The 20,407-nt window shown below is 34.9% G+C and overlaps 1 protein-coding gene across 20 annotated transcripts in view; it reads left to right on the forward strand.

Annotated features, from left to right (window-relative positions):
- LOC135213567 (microtubule-associated protein futsch-like) overlaps positions 1-20,407 on the forward strand; it is a 699,290-nt gene that overhangs the window by 231,429 nt on the left and 447,454 nt on the right. The window lies entirely within an intron of this gene.

Here is a 20,407-nt window from a genome sequence, read left to right on the forward strand (position 1 = left end):
ATTTTATTAGGCGATAATAGAATTGTCGGCCCCCAGGGGCGAACCCAGGACACCATACAAATCCAGGAACGTCAGTGAAGCTTTTACCCACTCCACCTGGATTTGTATGGTGTCCTGGGTTCGCGCTTGGGCGCCGACAATTCTATTATCGCCTAATAAAAATTCCCCTTCGGTTAAGCATATATGAAAATATATTAATTCCGAGGTAGAGTGAATTAGATATTAAAGGACATTTGTAGCTCGATGTATATTATATTATATATATACATATACAATACCAATTCCTTAACAACAGCTCCCTATAGAATACTACAATCACAACAGCATCCACCGTTCGGTTCATACTTTTAACGACTAATCCTACAAGCATACTATTAGTTCATACACGTATACCCACGTATACCTACATATACATCCGCATACTGAACACCACAAAAGGCGAAGAAGGTAACCTCTCCCTCACATCAAGAATAGGAGTCTGGCACTTAAGTGAAAGGGCACGAGGTTTAGGTTGTAAATACCTGAAGAAGGGGCAGGAGGTGGCCCTCTCCTCCTCCCCCCTCCCTCCTCCCTTCTTTCTCCCCCCCCCCACCCCATTCCTGAATGGAGGAACGAACGAACACCTGTCACCTGTGTCCTTCCTGGCTCCTCCTCGACTGCGCCCATGCCCTGCAATTAAGACGTGGCACCCACGGGGCAGAGTTGTCTGGTAATCTCTATATTTAGAATGTATTGTATTTGTGTGTATATAGTACATTTATATAATATATATATGAAATATATAATTATATGTAACATTATGTACATATATAAATTTATTATGTATTCATATATATATTATATATATATATATATATATATATATATGTAATATGTATATATGTATATATTTATATATAATTTTGTGGTTTTGTAGCTAAAAACCTTCATCAACGTTTTAAATGAATGTTACTAAAAGGGCTCATTTTATCGAATGAGTACTTATATTACGTTGATGAAGGGTTTTAGCTAAAAAACAAAATTATATATATAATTAATATCTATATAGTATATATATATTATTATATATATATAATATATATGTGTGTGTGTGTGTGTGTGTGTGTGTGTGTGTGTGTGTAGATATATATAATGTTATTTTGTAGCTGAAAACCATCAACATTTTAAATGAATATTATCAAAAGTACTCACTCGAAAAATTTTATGTGCATAAGCATAATTATATACATACACAGCTAGATCAGGATACATCACACCTTTGTGATGTATCCTGTTTTACTTGTAGTCGGTCCAAAATATGGAAAACAAATGTATCCAGAGGAAACAATAGAGTTTTTACGTTGAAGGAGCCATATTGTTTCATCATTCACTGTTAGTTAATTTAACCTTTCTATGTGTCTGATGAGTTTTTTGATTGAATATCACCTCTATGCTAAAATAATTAGGCTTTGTAATTATAAGAGATCTTTTATTGGTGCCGTTGTCATTCAAACTTTAAAAGGCATTTCAAATAAAATCCTACCATTTGTCAATCAGTTTATTGAAAGACAGATCGTATCGAAGAAATATTTTTGCTTCGCTTTTATTCAAATTTCAAGCAAAATCCGCAATCATTAATAAAATTTATCGAAAGACAGAGTATATTAAATGAATCTTTTGCCACGCCCCTATTCAAACCCCATGAGATTTCAAGCAAAACCTTCAGTTATTAGTAAATTAGTAAGACAAAAGCAGACATTTCAAACAAATTCCTCAATTTATTACTAAAATTATTGAAACATCGAGCATAGACGCGAGTACACGCGACTGCCCGACGCAGGAAAGACACATCTCACGGTCATGTTGGCATCCCTGTAACCCCCCACCCCCCCAACCCCGCTTAACAAAAGATGGCAGGCCTGTATCAGATCGTCCTGATTGGGCCTCCTTGATGCACACAGGAACCAACCCGCATGACACACAGAACGCTGCCTGCGCGCCCTTGGGAATTCGAGCCTAACGTATTCGGTCCGTAATGGCGATATTCCCACTCACGAATCCATATGTTCTTGATCAAAACATTTTGGGTGATTGGCAGAGGTTCCTAATTGTTTTTCGTCTGGTTATTTGATAAGTTCGATGATGGCGACGTACCAATGTCAGTTGTCGCGGTCTTGGAGGAATAATTCCTCCAAGGTCGAGATATATGCTGAAATACTTTGCATGTCAGGTTTGTGTATTTACGTTTGTGTATGTGTGTGTGTGTGTGTGTTCGAAACCTCCACTGTGGCGTAGCCTCGGTTAACGAGTCTAACCGGACATCCATCGTTTGATAGTTATCTCAGGTAATCAGATTATCTCTGGCCCCCTTTGTAGAGCTCATCAGAAAGAAGAAGGGTCACGACACATATATAGAGAGACTCAGTCCATTTATTTATTTGCTTCTATTCCTCACCCGTCCTTTATTTATTCCCCCGCTTGTCCAGCTCTTCATTCATATAGCGAATGACGAATGGGTGTGTACCTGAATGAGAGGAGTAAATGAAGAATAAGTGAACTTGATGTATTGCTCTTTGTTCGAGTTCTGAGTCTTCTCTCGCTTCCGTTGGTCTTGCTTCACGAAGAGTTTGATAAATGTCGCGGGAAAATTGGGTCTTGTTGCTTTTATTTCTTGGCAGAGGAAAGGAAATTGATCTATTTTTGTTTATTTATTTATGTTTTATTTTTTATTTTATTTTATTTTATTGCTAAGAGAAAAGGAAATTGATAAATTTTTAGTTTTTTATTTGTTTTTTTATTCTATTTATTTATTTTAAATTTATTTTCTAAGAGACTTTACCTATTTTTATCCCTTGCATGGAAATCAGTTCAGAGGAGATTAAACTAGTTTCGCTTACTCGGGGAGTAAGCCTGCAAGCTACTTTGTTGTTGTTGTTATCCTTGTTTGGGGGGTATGGAAAGGTCTATGGAAGAGCCCAAAAAGGTCTGAAAAAGGTGTTTTGCATTGAGTTAAAGATACAGGAATTTTGGGATACGATATTTGTGACTTGATTTATTAGGATGAAAATTTAAAAAATAAATAATGTGCATTTTAAACAGTACATAAAAATTATTTCTAATGAAACAGCGTATTTATTTATTTTAATTTTCGTTGGTTAAACAAGGCTCTATTTGACCGTAGGTTTTAGCACGCACCGCAAGTGAGCTGGAGGTCGGATCGCGCCTTATATTTTTGCTAAGGAAATTAATTCCACTTTTGTTTTTTGTTTTTTATTTTTTCAATGGCAAACAACAAACACCACATTTTTAGACTTTTCACTAACACAAACATTTTCCTTAATTACAGATTCATTTAATGGCACTACAGTTTGGTATGGCTGTAGTCTTTGTAACGTCAGTTTTTATCATAAAATCTAGTCAAATTAAGTAAATATGCAGGGCCTTGCAGATGCTCAGTTGCTTGTACCCTTTTGTTAGGTGAAGCCCCAAATAAATGCGACGCCAGTTTACTCTCTGATAGACAATCAATCAAGCAGGCTGGAGAGAGATTTTAAGTTCGTTTTCTGTATCTCAATAAGAACATTCCGTAACATTTTACCCAAAAGCATTTTACCCATAAGAAAATCTCTCGTGTCAACGCTCTTTGCTTGCATAGATTGTTACAAGCAATAAAATAATATCGTATTTATATCTAATTATCTTTATTTTAATTGAATTTCGCGACCTCTCGTTTCGACGCTTTGTGCTTGCATAGTGTTGCAAGCAGTAAAAGAATATTGTATTTATATCTGTAATTATCTTTGTTTTAAATGAATTTTGCGACTTATCGTGTTATCTCAATATTTTATTAGTATACCTTTAAACAGTCATTGACTCTCATATATGTCTAGTAATAGTGCCTCTTGAGCGTAAGTTATTCATTAATAGGGCTCTTATTTTAAATGGGCACTACATTTCTTATATTTCTAGTAACAGTAGTTTTTCATTTATAAGGCTTTGAATAAATAAAACTAATTGTATACTTTTTTTTCCTTTTTGTATTTAATTTCTTATTTTTTGACACCTGCGATGATACAATATGCATATTTGATCTAAGGATTGACCATACCCAACGTTGCAAAGTCCAGCTAAGTTGGTGACAGTCCTCCACCTTGGTTTTGCTGTTTATGTACTTTTAGGGAATTTAGTGCTTGGTAAAAACATAATAAATGAAGAATATAGATGTAGACACAACATCCAACATACAATGAACTATTTACTTATAGGTTTTCATATTTAATTGAATTTTACCTTTTTTGAGAGGAAAGAAGATATATGAAGAAAGTAGATTTTCATATTTCATTGAATTTTATCTTTTTTGAGAGGAAAGAAGATATATGAAGTCAGTAGATTTTCTTATTTAATTGAATTTTATCTTTTTTTAGATTAAAGAAGATATATGAAGAAAGTAGATGTTCTTGTTTCATTGAATTTTATCTTTTTGAATGGAAAGAAGATATATGAAGTAAGTAGATTTTCATATTTCCTTGAATTTTATCTTTTTTGAGATTAAAGAAGATATATGAAGAAAGTAGATGTTCTTGTTTCATTGAATTTTATCTTTTTTGAGAGGAAAGAAGATATAGGAAGAAAGCAGATTTTCTTATTTCATTGAATTTTATCTTTTTTGTGAGGAAAGAAGATATAGGAAGAAAGTAGATTTTCTTATTTCATTGAATTTTATCTTTTTTGTGAGAAAAGAAGATATAGGAAGAAAGTCGATTTTCTTATTTCATTGAATTTTATCTTTTTTGAGAGGAAAGAAGATATATGAAGAAAGTAGATTTTATTATTTCATTGAATTTTATCTTTTTTTATTGAGGAAAGAAGATATATGAAGAAGTAGATTTTCTTATTTCATTGAGTTTTATCTTTTTTAAGATTAAAGAAGATATATGAAGAAAGTAGATGTTCTTATTTCATTGAATTTTATCTTTTTTGAGAGGAAAGAAGATATATGAAGTTAGTAGATTTTCTTATTTAATTGAATTTTATCTTTTTTGAGATTAAAGAAGATATATGAAGAAAGTAGATGTTCTTATTTCATTGAATTTTATCATTTTGAATGGAAAGAAGATATATGAAGAAAGTAGATGTTCTTATTTCATTGAATTTTATCATTTTGAATGGAAAGAAGATATGTGAAGAAAGCAGATGTTCTTATTTCATAGAATTTTATAATTTTGAATGGAAAGAAGATATATTTGAGAAAAAAAGCTGGTTCAGTGGGAAGGAATCTCTTGACTGTTTTTTTAAATCTCTAAACTGTATTTTGCTTTGCAATTTAATGTATTACCTCACGTTGTAATACAGACTTTAATTTTTATTGTAATGCAGGTATTACGTACAACCTGTTTGAACAATTCTTCATAATAAAGTTTTTTCTTTTTATTTATCATTTTTTTTTCAACTCATGGCCTTCAGTTCCCTTCAACCATGAATTGTGAGATGGAGGGGATTGCGTCATTATTATTTTTACCTAAGTGAAGGTTTTTCCGCTTCTCTCAATTTTTCTGTCATCTTGTTTACTCTGTGCATTTACCGCTTATTTTTTCTCTTTTCATTTTTACCCGAGCTTTTATAATATTTTTTTTTTATAGGTACGTGTTTTTTTTTACACTGCTACTGTCTAGGTTAAGTGCGCTTGTGTCTTTTTGTGTATGTGCTTGGGTAGATTTTTTTTTTCGCTGTCAGTTTTTTCTTAGGTGGGTATATTTTGCGCGCCTGTTTTGACATGTTTTTTTTTTTTTTTTTATTGAGACTGCGTATCACTTGCTTTTTATTGTTGAATGTGTACATTTTAACGTTTTTCTGTGTATTTTTGTTTTTGTATGTGTATTCGACTGTGTAGGACGTGTGTTTGTGTGTATGTGTTTTTTTCTTGCTCTGTATCATTATTCTGATTAATAATAATAATAATAATAATAATAATAATAATAATAATAATAATAATAATCACGGGGTTTTGGAGACGGTGGAGCATCAGAAGACAACCTCCCCCCCCCGCCCTTGCAAACACTCAAACACACACAAACACACACACACACGCATATATATATATATATATATATATATATATATATATATATATATATATAATGTATATATATATATATATATATATATATATATATATATATATATATATATATATATATATGAAACCACCAAATATCACCAAACCATACAACAGAGCTTAGCATCTTATATATATATATATATATATATATATATATTATATATATATATATATATATATATATATATATATATATATATATATATAAATATATATATATAATATATATAATATATATATATATATATATATATATAAATAAAAGTGAAAAATATTGCATTATACATACTTGCTCCTCGCAATTCCCTTTTCATACTGCTGCGTACGATTTGCGCGCATGCGCACGAGTGGTGTTTGTTCAGGCGCGTCGTCGACCCACAATTCCCTCGTTTCGTTATGCGGTCTGGGTTGTTGACTTACTCTTTTATTCAGGAGAGAGAAAGGATTGCCTGGTTTTCGTCATATCGGCGTTTGTCCTCTCGTGGGACAATTGTTCAAGGGAAGAGAAGAAAGTATTGCCTTGGAGAGAGTTATTGTATTTTATTGAATCGTTCTTTTGGTCGTGATGAAAGATCGTTGGACTAGAAGTAATATGCTGATTAGTGTACAGGTGTTCGTGCTCTCTTAGGTGATTGGGTACAACGCACACGTGCATACATACATACATTGTACATAGATGTAATATATATATATATATATATATATATATATATATATATATATATATATATACGTATTATATAATATATATATATATATATATATATATATATATATATATATATATATATATATATATATATATATATATATATATATGTATGTGTGTATATGTATGTATTTAAATGTATGTATGCATGTGTGTATGTATGTTCGACCCCGCCCTGGATACACAGTTTGAGTTATTATTATTATTTATTATTATTATTATTATTATTATTATTATTATTATTATTGTGGATGTACTTTCCATTTTATTGACTCGTGTGATTATGAGTTTTTTTAATTATTATTGTTTATTATTATTAATTATTATTATATTGTTATTTTTATTATTATTATTATTATTATTATTGTTATTATATTATATATTATTATTATTATTCGGATATACTTTCCCATTTTATTGACTCATGTGATTATGAGTTTTCTTTAAAAATTATTATTATTATTATGCCAAACAGAAATTTATACCTGCGCTTGTTAACCAGCAAACTAATTTGCAAAAAATCATTACCATGCAATATGAGAAAACAAAAATATGTGGAAAAACAAAGGCGAAGAGTAAAATATAATAATAAAACAATAAAAAGACGAAAGGAAAGCATGAATGGACACCAACATGACCTGCAATAATTGCAACGCTGCTGCCTCTTCACGTGATTGAATTTCCTCGTCAGTTCTGCTCGTGCAACGTTTGTCTCTTATGGGGAGAGAGGCCTCTCTCTCCGTTTGTAGGTTTCAGTTTTGGAAAGACTTCGTTTCGCTTTGAAAAAAAAAGTAGTTTCGTTTCATTTTGAAAAGAGGTGTTTCACTTCGAAGAGAAGTGTTTCATTTTGAGAAGAAGTGTTTCATTTTCTGTTTCATTTTGAAGAGAAGTGTTTCACTTTGAAAATAACTGTTTCATTTTCTGTTTCATTTTGAAAAGAGGTGGTTCACTTCGAAAAGAAGTGCTCCATTTTGTATGTTTCATTTTGAAAAGAAGTGTTCATTTCATGTTTCATTTTGAAAAGAGGTGTTTCACTTTGAAAATATTTTTTTCATTTTCTGTTTCATTTTGAAAAGAGCTGTTTCACTTTGAAAAGAAGTCTTTCATTTTCTGTTTCATTTTGAAAAGAGGTGTTTTTCACCTTGAAAAAAACTGTTTTTTTCTGTTTCATTTTGAAAAGAGGTGTTTCACTTTGAAAATAAATGTGTATTTTCTGTTTCATTTTGAAAAGTTTTTCCCTTTAAAAAGAAGTGATTCACTTTGAAAAGAATCTATTCATTTTGAAAAGTGGTTTCACTTTGAAAAGAAGTGTTTCGGTTTGAAAGGAAGTGTTTAATTTTGTATGTTTCACTTTGAAAAGAAGTGTTTTATTTTGTATGTTTCACTTTGAAAAGAAGTGTTTTATTTTGTATGTCTCACTTTGAACAGAAATGTTTTATTTTGTATGTTTCATTTTGAAAAGACGTACAGTTTGCAAAAGCCTAAATTTTTTCCCCTTTCATTTAACTATGTAACTAACTATTTACTCACCCATTTCCCATATTATCTATCACTCACTTTTATTATCAAGTCATCATTCATCCCAACGACTCGAAAGTAACCCCAGGTCACCTTCCATTTGTTTATGTTTTTTTACATATATATTTATGGGCACCTCCAGGCCATCGTAATGTTTACAACAGACATCGAAGAATAACCATTATACGTAAGGTTGAATTTCCCATTTACTTAACATGTATTTTAGTTCTTATTGTTTTTCTTCCGTGTTAACGTGATATTGTTGCTAAGATTATTATGATGTCTTGGGTTTATGACATATGGCGTATTGTCATGCTCTTTTGATAAAAGAATTGATAACATTTTTCAGTAAGAGTTATTTGTACGTGTAGAATATATTTATTTTTCCGTTGGATTTTATTTATATATTTTTTATTATTTGTTTGTATATTAATTTTTTTCTTTCTTTTTGCCTTCGTCGGCTTTTTACTGATTTTTTTGCACGTTCGTATGTCTGAATGTTTTGGTCTTAAAAAATTATCATAATTACTTTATTATTATTATTGGAAAGGAACAATGAACATTGTAGCCTAAATTTAATAATTATAAGATTCAAACAAAAGCTTCACCTCGTCTGTTATTAAAACAATATTAATTATTATTATTATTATTATTATTATTATTATTATTATTATTATTATTATTTAGAGATGACATAGATGAAAAAAACTATATGGTTCATCACACGTTCGATAAAACAAGAGTTTCTCCAGACAATTTTGACAGCAATAAGTTTCACCTGAACACCCCCCCCCTCCCCCACTCCCCCCTCCCCCGCCCCAGCCACCACTCCTTACGAAATCAACGCACCGTACCTTATCTGGCGTCTCTGAAAGTCGACCCTAAGTCAATGTTAAGTCGAACTTGAGTCAATTCTAAGTTTTAAAAGATTCGAATTCGTTTTAAAGTCACTCAACCAATCCTTTTGGTCAACATTCCCTCACGCTTCTTCGAGAGAGAGAGAGAGAGAGAGAGAGAGAGAGAGAGACGAGAGAGAGAGAGAGAGAGAGAGAAGATACTTATATCTTCTTTGTCAGGGGATTAAGACCATACTACTCTATTCACTTAACTCACGGGAGGACTGTAGGAAGACTTCACTCACAATGGCATATTTTCTTTTGATATTGAATTATTCTCTATTTTATATGGGATTATTCTCTTTTTATCGTTAATCGGTTTGATTTTATTAATACATTTATATAATTCTCCTTTGAAACACTAGAATTTTTTAACGTTTTTTTTTCCTATACGAAGCCTTCACTCCTTGGCGCATGTTTTTTCCTATATTAATTTTTTTTGTAAATCGATTAATTTGGTTAATGGTTTTAAATTAATCTACTGAGGCATGCTGTGTTTTTTTAAGTTGTCTCGTTTGGTTGTTTCGAAAATGTTGGAGAATTTATTGGAGTTATATATTTATACAAAGTAATTATATTTCGAAATATCTGCTTTAGTCATTCCGAAGAATTTTACTGAATTTAATGTTTTAGCAACTGAATTAATGTAATTGGTTAATCTTTGATTAATTACTTTAATTTATTTATTCCATATTTCCCTATTAATATATATTTTTTTACTTGGTGTTAGTCATATATTTGTTTATCAATCATTTAACCGTGTGTCATACAATACCTACACTTCTTTATCAGCCCATCTTCCCTTTGAATTCCAACCTATTGAAACCTGGTACGTTTAGCCAATCAAAGTGACGTCACTCGTCTGTAACTGTGTGGGAATCAAGAACTCGAGAATCAAGCGGTTTGATCATTATTTCATATCATCCTTCCCCGGACTTTGGAATTCGCTGCTTCCTCTGTACTTCCTGAATGATTTAATCTCGCCCTTTTTAAAGGTTGGATTGTTTGCACTGAAATTCCCGTTTCTTGGAGGTTAAATTGCCCGGTCTCGGTTCGCTCAAACCTCCTCCCCTTTCTGAAGTTTATCTCCTCCTCCTCCTTCCCCCTCCTCCCTCCCCCCCTCATACCAATGTTTGGCCCCCAAGTTCCATCGGGAGAGAGAATCTTAAATGACTAACTCACAACTCATTGTGTCCGGCATTGAGAAATTGATTGACATCCTTTCATATGGTGATTCGTGGTTAATTTTGGTCTCTCTCTCTGCTCTCTCTATCTCTCTCTCTCTCTCTCTCTCTCTCCTCCTCCTCCTCTTTCCTCCTCCTCCTCCTCTTTCCTCTCTTCTCTTGGCTTGTTGAGAGAGAGAGAGAGAGAGAGAGAGAGGGTATTGGGGGTTTGGGGCCTGCAACTTCATCATAAAGGCTAGCTGAGAACTATATATATATATATATATATATATATATATATATATATATATATATATATATATATATATATATATATATATATATATGTATGTATGTATGTATGTATGTATGGTATTCGCTTATTTAAGGAAGTCACGTGCATCTCCTGTGATTTTTTAAGCGTATGCTTATATATGTATGTATGTATACACTACATACTAACATAGCACGAACATTCAAACCCAGCTAGAAAGTACTTACCACATTGCAACGACCGAGTAGGTCAGCAAGTGAGAAATTCGAATCGTACGGTATGGGCGGGACGGGTCTAGGATTTCCGAGTGCCCCAGATGGCCTTGGGCAGTATGGTGTGTGCCCCTTGTTACTTAACCTGTTACTTTACCTATTACTCTGTTACTTTATTCGTTGCTTTGCCTGCTACTTTACTTGGTACTTTACCTATTATTTTATTTGTTACTTTATTCGTTGCTTTGCCTGATACTTTACTTGGTACTTTACGTATTATTTTATTTATTACTTTATTAATTGCTTTGCCAGTTACTTTACGTGGTACTTTACCTATTATTTAATTTATTATTTTGTTCGTTGCTTTGCAAGTTACTTTACGTGGTACTTTACCCCTTATATTATATTATTTATTTGTTGCTTTGCAAGTTACTTTATGTGGTACGTTACCTATTATTTTATTTAATACTTTATTCGTTGCTTTGCAAGTTACTTTACGTGGTACTTTATCTATTAATTCATTTATTATTTTATTCGTTGCTTTACCTCTTACTTTACGTGGTACTTTACGTATTATTTTATTTATTACTTTATTCGTTGTTTTGCCTGTTACTTTACGTGGTACGTTACCTATTATTTTATTTAATACTTTATTCGTTGCTTTGCAAGTTACTTTACGTGTTACTTTATCTAATTTTTAAAAAGGCTTAATGACACTTGATATGAATCCCAACCCAGCGTAAAATATCATTTTTAAAAGCTAAAAATATAATTTTTAAAAGCTAATAGTATGATTTTTAAAAGCTAAAAATATAATTTTTAAAAGCTAAAAAATATAATTTTTAAAAGCAAAAAATATGATTTTTAAAAGCTAAAAATATAATTTTTAGAAGCTAAAAATATAAGTTTAAAAGCTAAAAATATAATTTTTAAAAGCTAAAAATATAATTTTTAAAAGCTCAATGACTGTCAGTACGACTCCCAACCCAGCGCATGCGCAGACCACGAGTAGCCCTTTCCCTCGCTTCATCCCTTAATCACACAGATGATTCTTGGTTCCGTAAATAACCGACTGACATGGCAGCAGGAGGACTTACTGGCGGCCACAATCGAGGACCCATTATTTTTCAAATCCTTGGTTAAATAGAGTTCTCCGATTTCGTCTTTCTCGTGGATGACGACATTTTCTGGTTGCGGGGGTAGGGTTGGGGGGCGTGGTTAGATGGGGGCGGGGGCATAGGAAGGGTCAGTAGGGTGTAGGAGGGGGTTGGGGGTGGTCGTGTCTTTAATCTTCTCGTGTTTTCTGTGCAAACTTTCGATTTTTTCGTCTTTCATCAGTGGTTGTTTGTGCGGTTGCTTTTTTTTTTTAGCGTTTGTTTGTGAGGATTTTTTTTATTGCTGTTTGTGAAAAAAATTTTATTTGGTGCTTTTCTGAGACTAATTTGATTTATTTTTTGTGATTTGGCATAATTTACCCTCATGGTATATTTTTTTTGAAGTCACAAACAACTACATTCTCTTGGTCCGTTTTCGAGGTCACAACCTTTTTTTTTTATCTGTTTGTGTATATTGGGAATGTTTACAATCATCCTCCTCTCTCCGTAATTGTTTGTGAGGTACAGTACTTGATTTCAATTTTATAAAATACTTTAAATTCATAAGTTTGTGTTTATTAGCCAGCATTCTGGATTTTCTTTTGTAAATGGTATGAATCACTTGCTTAATAATAATGGTCTTCTTCATTGATGTCTGTAAGAATATTTTCCTCGTAGATGCGTGTTTCGTTTAAGATATAACTCTTCGTTTAATTATGTGTTTGTGAGCGTTATCTTCCTCAGTTAGTTTGTTTGTTTATTTGTAATATACCGGTTTGTGTTATTGTGCAATGTTGTGGAATAGTAATTCTCCTTCTTGTTGGTGATTGATGTTTGTTTCCTTGGGCCATCATTTCCCCCTTTGATGTTTGTTTTGAATGAAACATTTCTGTTATTAGAAAAAAATAATGTTTGAGACATTATTCTTCGCCATTCTCCCTCTTTATTCGTTTCCTCGTCTTTGAATAATCATTCCTTGTCAAATACATCACTGTTTACATTTCTGCAATGTTTACATATTCCCCGGGTGCATTTCATTACTCTTCATTAATTCATTAATCTTCAAAGTTATATTCTTTTATTATTTTACATAATCTTTTTCTTTATTGGTGTCCTTACGTCAAGGCGTTTTATTTATTTTTATTTTTTTTATTTTTATCAAGTGGACTGTTCTTTATGTATTGAAAAGCTGTATCTTTTTGCCTGCTAGTAACTGTTCCACAGTTACCAGTTAGGAACTGCTTCCAAAGAAATAGTATGGCAACAGTTAAAAAAAAAATACTGTTCCTTAAATTGTTTTTCTTGATCATATCAGTGTATTGAAAGACTGTATCCTTACAATTATTTATATTTTGCCAGTTAGAAACTTGTTTCACAGTTACCAGATAGCAACTGCTAATAAAAAGGCAGTATTTTATGTTTAAAAAAAAATACTTTCAACAGTTTCTGACAATTTTTTGGTAAAAAAAAAAACGTTACCGGTTCCTGTTTATTTATTTATTATTTTTTTTAAAAGTTGGAGGTAGGGGGTTTAGTTGGAGGGGGTGTGGGGTCATTTCAACCTATCAAATCCTTGTCTCCTTATCACTCACCACTTTACTTCCCCAATACGAAACGGCTTCCGCCCGTACGCCCTCAAACGCGCCCGCTCGTACAAATTGATCTCATCTCTTAAGCACCCAAGCCCGCTCACTCCCCACCCATCTCTTCCCCCCCCTCTCCCCACCCCATTCCACGAGTTTATGTGGAAGGTTATATGGACTTTATCAAATTAATTATTATCTATATTGGTGAGATCACCCCGTTTGGTCTATTATTGGAGAGATAAAGAGATAAGTAAGTAAGTAAAGAGATTTTATTATTATTATTATTATTATTATTATTATTATTATTATTATTATTATTATTATTATTATTTTAAAGAGGACAACAAGGTGAGATGATATTAAAGAAAAGAATAAAATGGAAAAGTTACTGACACACACAAACATATATTTATATTATATATATATATATATATATATATATAATATATAGTATGAAATATATATATATATATATATATATATATATATATATATATATATATATATATACATATATATTGTAGGGGAGGCACTAAGTCTATTACCTCAACCCATTTTCTACCCCGGCTGCGACCCAATTTTATCGACTAACCACCTGGTATATAATCCATTGCGTAAGCCAACGGTAACGAAATAGATCTTGCAAGAAAAGGACTTTTTTTTTAAGATGTATTAACCAATGTTCGAAAGATTTTTACCGGTCTGTCAATACTGAGTTGCTATATGAATAAAAAGAATAAAAACATCTACTAAGACACATTGTGATAAGAGCTGTTATGTAGTTACATCAGCATACGTGATAAATAATGATAAATTACCCCATTTTCATAATAGCTATTATGCACGCGTGCTCACAGCATACCAACGAGTTAGGCAGAACTTCAGAATAGATATTTAGGTACCAACGTCCTCAGAATAACTGTGATATAGGGCGAAATCTCTGTTTTATTATTATTATTATTATTTATTTATTATTATTATTTTTTTTTTCTTTTTTTTTTTTTTTTGGTCTATCACAGTCCTCCAATTCGACTGGGTGGTATTTATAGTGTGGGGTTCCGGGTTGCATCCTGCCTCCTTAGGAGTCCATCACTCTTCTTACTATGTGTGCCGTTTCTAGGATACACTCTTCTTCTGCATGAGTCCTGGAGCTACTTCAGCCTCTAGTTTTTCTAGATTCCTTTTCAGGGATCTTGGGATCGTGCCTAGTGCTCCTATGATTATGGGTACGATTTCCACTGGCATATCCCATATCTTTCTTATTCCTATTTTCAGATCTTGATACTTATCCATTTTTTCCCCTCTCTTTCTCTTCAAAAAAAAAAAATCTCCGGTGTCCCATGGTATTGCGACATCAATGAGTGATACTTTCTTCTTGACTTTTGTCAATCAACGTCACGTCTGGTCTGTTGCACGTATCACCCTATCGTTCTGATACCATAGTCCCAGAGATCTTTGCCATGATCGTTTTCTATCACTCCCTCAGGTTGGTGCTCGTACCACTTATTACTGCAAGGTAGCTGATGTTTCTTGCACAGGCTCCAGTGGAGGGCTTTTGCCACTGAATCATGCCTCTTTTTGTACTGGTTCTGTGCAAGTGCCGGGCATTCACTTGCTATGTGGTTTATGGTTTCATTTTTCGTATTGCACTTCCTACATATGGGAGAGATGTTATTTCCGTCTATCGTACTTTGAACATATCTGGTTCTTAGGGCCTGATCTTGTGCCGCTGTTATCATTCCTTCAGTTTCCTTCTTTAGCTCTCCCCTCTGTAGCCATTTGCCATTGTCATCGCTGGCTAGTTCTTTAGTCTGTCTCATGTATTGTCCGTGCATTGGTTTGTTGTGCCAGTCCTCTGTTCTTTCTGTCTTTCTCCTGTCTCTGTATATTTCTGGGTCTTCGTCTACTTTTATTAGTCCTTCTTCCCATGCACTTTTTAGCCACTCGTCTTCACTGGTTTTTAGATATTGCCCCAGTGCTCTGTTTTCGATGTTAACACAGTCCTCTATACTTAGTAGTCCTCTCCCTCCTTCCTTTCGTGTTATGTTTATAGTCTGTCCGTATTTGCTCTTGGGTGTAGTGCTTTGTGTATTGGTCATATGTTTCCTGGTTTTCTGATCTATGCTGCGGAGTTCTGCCTTCGTCCATTCGACTATTCCTGCCGCTGTATCTGATTACTGGCACTGCCCATGTGTTTATGGCTTTTATCATATTCCGGCGTTGAGTTTTTGACTTGAGTATCGCCTTGAGTCTCTGCATATATTCTTTCCTGATCGTGTCCTTCATCTCTTGGTGTTTATATCTCCTCCTTCCATTATTCCCAGGTAGTTTGTATCCTGTCTCATCTAGTGTTTGATGTTGCTCCCATCTGGTAGCTTTATCCCTTCAGTTCTCGTTACTTTGCCTTTTTGTATGTTGACTAAGGCGCATTTTTCTATTCCAAACTCCATCCTGATGTCCCCAGATACAATCCTTACAGTCTGGATTAGGGTATCTATTTCCTTGATGCTCTTACCATACAGCTTGATGTCGTCCATGAACATCAGATGGTTGATTCTGTTGCCTCTTTTCTTGAGTTGGTACCCGGCATCCATCTTCTGTAGTACTTTTGTCATGGGAATCATGGCTACTACGAAGAGTAGTGGGGACAGTGAGTCGCCCTGGAAGATCCCTCTCCTGATATTAACCTCTGCTAGTCTTATTGTATTCCAGTTGCGCATTGTATTTTTGAGGAAGCTGATGGTATTTTCCTCTGCCCCATATATTTTCAGGCATTCTATTAGCCATGTGTGTGGTATCATGTCGAAGGCTTTCTTATAGTCTATCCATGCCATGCTTAGGTTGGTTTTCCTTCTCCTACTGTTTCTTCATTACCATTTTGTCTATCAGGAGCTGGTCTTTTGTGCCCCTACACTTCCTTCTGCAGCCTTTCTGTTGGTGGGGGCTGGTGTTTGTCTCCTCTAGGTAGTTGTATAGCCTTTCACTGATGATACCTGTTAGTAACTTCCACATTATTGGTAGGCAGGTGATAGGCCTGTAGTTACTGGCTATATTTCCCTTACTCTTGTCTTTTTGTACTAAGATGTTCTTCCTGTGGTCATCCATTTGGGTTGCTGGTGATTTGAGATACAATGCTGGAGTTGTTCTGCTATTCGTGGGTGTAGGGCCTTGAAGTTTTTGAGCCAGTATCCATGGACTTCATCGGGACCTGGGGCTTTCCAGTTTGGCATTTTCTTTAGTTGGTGTCTGACTGTGTCTGTCGTGATGTCTGTGAATCTTTGTTTTATTCTCCCTGTTTCTTCTTCCTTGACTTCCTGGAGCCATGTTGCATGTTTGTTGTGTGATACCGGATTGCTCCATATGTTTTCCCAGAGTCTCTTACTTGGTTCGGCTTCAGGAATTTCTGGGTGGTTGTCTTCCCCTCTTAGTTGGCTGTATAGTCTTTTCTGGTTGGTTCCGAATAGTTTGTTCTGTTGGTATCCCTTATTCCTGTTCATGTACCGTTGGATCTTATGTGCTTTGCCTTAAGCCTCTGTTTTACATCTTCTATGGTGCTGTTTAGTCCTCTCTTGTACTTTGTATTTCTCGTTGAGTTCCTCCCTTGTTTTCTTGCTTCTTAGCCTTTTTTCTGCATCTCTTTCAGTTTACTCAAGTCAGATCTCATCACCATGATTGCTTTACCAGGCAGCCTTTTCCAAGGAGGTTGCTGTTTTTGGTTTGTGGGTTGGTTGTTGCTGGCTGGTGTGGTTGTTCGAATCCCCATCAGTTCTGCTACTAATCTTGCTCCTGCATATGTCAAGTTATTTGTTTCTGTGATACTGGTGGTCTGTATATGCCCATTATTTCATTGACCTCACTTGTTTTCTCCCTTAATTTCTTGGTGTAGGCTTTCATGGAGGGGATCTTTGTTCTCTCTGTATCTGGCTCCATCCATTGTCTGATCTTTTCTACCCATTCCGTCCTCTCTGTTACTTCGTCGGTGTTTCTTCGTGTGTCGTTGTTTGATATCTCATCCTCCCTGTCGTCTTCTGTGGCCTCGTCTCTCAGTTTTTCTTCGTGTAATTCGTTGTCGTGTGACATTTCCCTTTTCCAGTTCTTCTCTTTCTGTTGGGGAGAGCCAGTTCTTTTTCTTTTATGTTCCTTACTTGGTCTGCTAGCCTCTGCTCTGATTGGGGGGTGTTATTCCTCTCATTCCAGATGTTGACCAATCTTCTTCTATATCCTCTCTCCGTCGGTTGGCTTCTGATGTAGCATCTCCATATTTCCTTATTTTCTTCTCTTCCATTTTTCTTCCTTTTTGCCTCTGTAGCTCCAATCTCGGCTGTTGATTATTGTCGTTGTGGTGATCAGTTGCTGGATGACGACCTCCAAGTACCTGACCGTCTTCCCCTTCAATTGGGTTGAATACCTGGTTGGCCGGACGAAGCTCCTCTGTTGCCAGAGGTTCCATTTACGTCGTTGTCGTTTATTCCTTCATTTCTTTTCCATCATTGTGAGTTTTGCTATTTAACCCATAGCTGGACCCTACCCCATCAGGGATAGGTACTCATTTCAGCTGAGTAGACTGAGGAAATTATGGTAAAGATCCTTTCCCAAGGAATCAACGCCGAGGAGAGCGGTCACCCATCCAACTACTGACCAGCCCCAATGTTGCTTAACTTGACTTAAGTCTATTGACGACCTACCCACTCCTCCACGGCGCCACATTATTATTATTATTATTATTATTATTATTATTATTATTATTATTATTATTATTATTATTATTATTATTATTATTATTATTATTATTATTCAGGAGATGTAGTACCTTATTCATATGGAACATTCATATGGAACAAGCCCACCACAGGGGCCATTGACTTGAAATTCAAGCTTCTAAAAGATATGACGTTATTCCTTTGAAAGAAGTAACAGAAAATAATGGGAAATATAGAAAGAGACCAAATATTAAGAAAAAAAAGCAGATAAATCAGCAAATTAATAAATATATAAAAATGTAAGTAAATTACTCAAATAAAAGTTGAATTGTGTTAAGGTACTAATGCAATCGCAGCATCGCTCGAACTTCTGCAGTTCAAATTCCACGACATCCTCAGTTAACAGACTGTTCCACAGTCCAACGGTTTGAGTAATAAAAGGACTTCTCGAACTGAGAAGTTCGACAGCGGGGAACATTTACTGCATATTGGCGGTGCTGCTGTTCAGCAGAGAATCTGTAACCTGTTACGTAAACAGAACATCCACAGTTATATTGGCCTGTGAGAACAGCTATTGCGTAGGGAGAATAGAATAAGTATTACGTACTAATCCAAATAGCCATTATGCATACAGGACTGTATCGTGTGAACAGGGTCATAATTGCTGTAGTAACTTTGGCACAAACTGGGTCAGTGCTTACAGTGAGGCGTGGGCGCACATTTCATTATATGTGGTAGGTACACCATTTCATAATCGTAATAGGTTTAAGTATTGTATTTAGTTACCGTAACCTGGATCTTTTCGGAGACCGTAGGTGTTAGATGCGAGCGGTTATTGGTCAAAGTCAGGCCCGAGAGACAGTGAATGAATGACTGAGTAACTGTGAGATTTATTGATTGAGTTATGGGCTGATAAAATCGGCGTCACAACATCTAGGTTATTGACGCCAAGTGAACGGGAGTAGTCCTTGTTGTATAAATATGTATATATATATATATATATATATATATTATATATATATATATATATATATATATATATATATAACACTCTTTTTTTATATTCCCTCTTCATTTGTTTGTTTTGTTCGGGTCTGGGCTAGCTAAGGGCATTGGTATGCCCCACCCCCCAACATTTGGGGCATGCTTATAAAAAGGACTTTTCCATGGTAACTAAAATTCTCTCTGTGAAAGCAGGTCATATGCTTATAAGAAGACTATACCACTACTACTACTACTATACTACTACTTCTACTACTACTTATAGTATAATAGATTCACAAGACAGAATTTTATGAATGAAACGCCCAACGTAAAATCATCTTAGCGTGTCCGAAAACCCGTTCAACTTTCATTCATTCTGCGGTCCGTGATGTCACAGGCGCCGCCCTTCTTTACCACAGGGGCATGTGTAGGGACTAAAGACGTATCCTTCGCCGCCCCCCCCCCCCCCCCCCCCCGCCCCCCCCCCCCCCCCTAGATGCCCTTTGGGATTTATATCCTGCCGTTACGGGTAAATAAATCCTATTAGAAGTCCTGCAGCTTCGGTTGGTCGCTGATCAGAGCAAGCAGGATGTATAGACGTAACCACCTCCTCCCTGGGGCCTCCCACACGTTCCATCCTCCCCCCTTTTCCCCCTCTCCATGGTTTCCTCCCCACCCCCTCCCTGAGGTATCCCACCCTCCACCCTCCCTCCCCGCGTCCTCCTATCCTCCTCCTTGGGTTCTCCTACTCCCCTCCTTGGGTCCTCCTATCCCCCCTCCCCCTAGGGCCCTGAGATGAGGTTGCCTACCTACACATAAACATACACACGTGTGTACGATGATAATATACACGAGAGTGTACAGACACGTGTATAACTAACACGTTCAAATGTATGACTGTATGGTTACACTTTCATATGCACAACTTAGATTATACACCTTACACATACACGTAAATACGCACATAGTATACTTCCAGGTCTCCCACATGGCACTCGAAGCGTACTCCAGCATTCATACACCCATGAATAACCATACACATACGCTGTGACGTCATTTCCGATAATGAGTATGTATAATCACGCGCGCATACCCATACGCGTGTGTTGATATCCTTTCCCAAGAGTGATTAAATACAAACAGACGCATAAACAGATACGTGCGCACAAACAGC

The sequence above is a fragment of the Macrobrachium nipponense genome, chromosome 43 (genome assembly GCF_015104395.2).
Source record: "Macrobrachium nipponense isolate FS-2020 chromosome 43, ASM1510439v2, whole genome shotgun sequence".
Lineage (NCBI taxonomy): Eukaryota > Metazoa > Arthropoda > Malacostraca > Decapoda > Palaemonidae > Macrobrachium > Macrobrachium nipponense.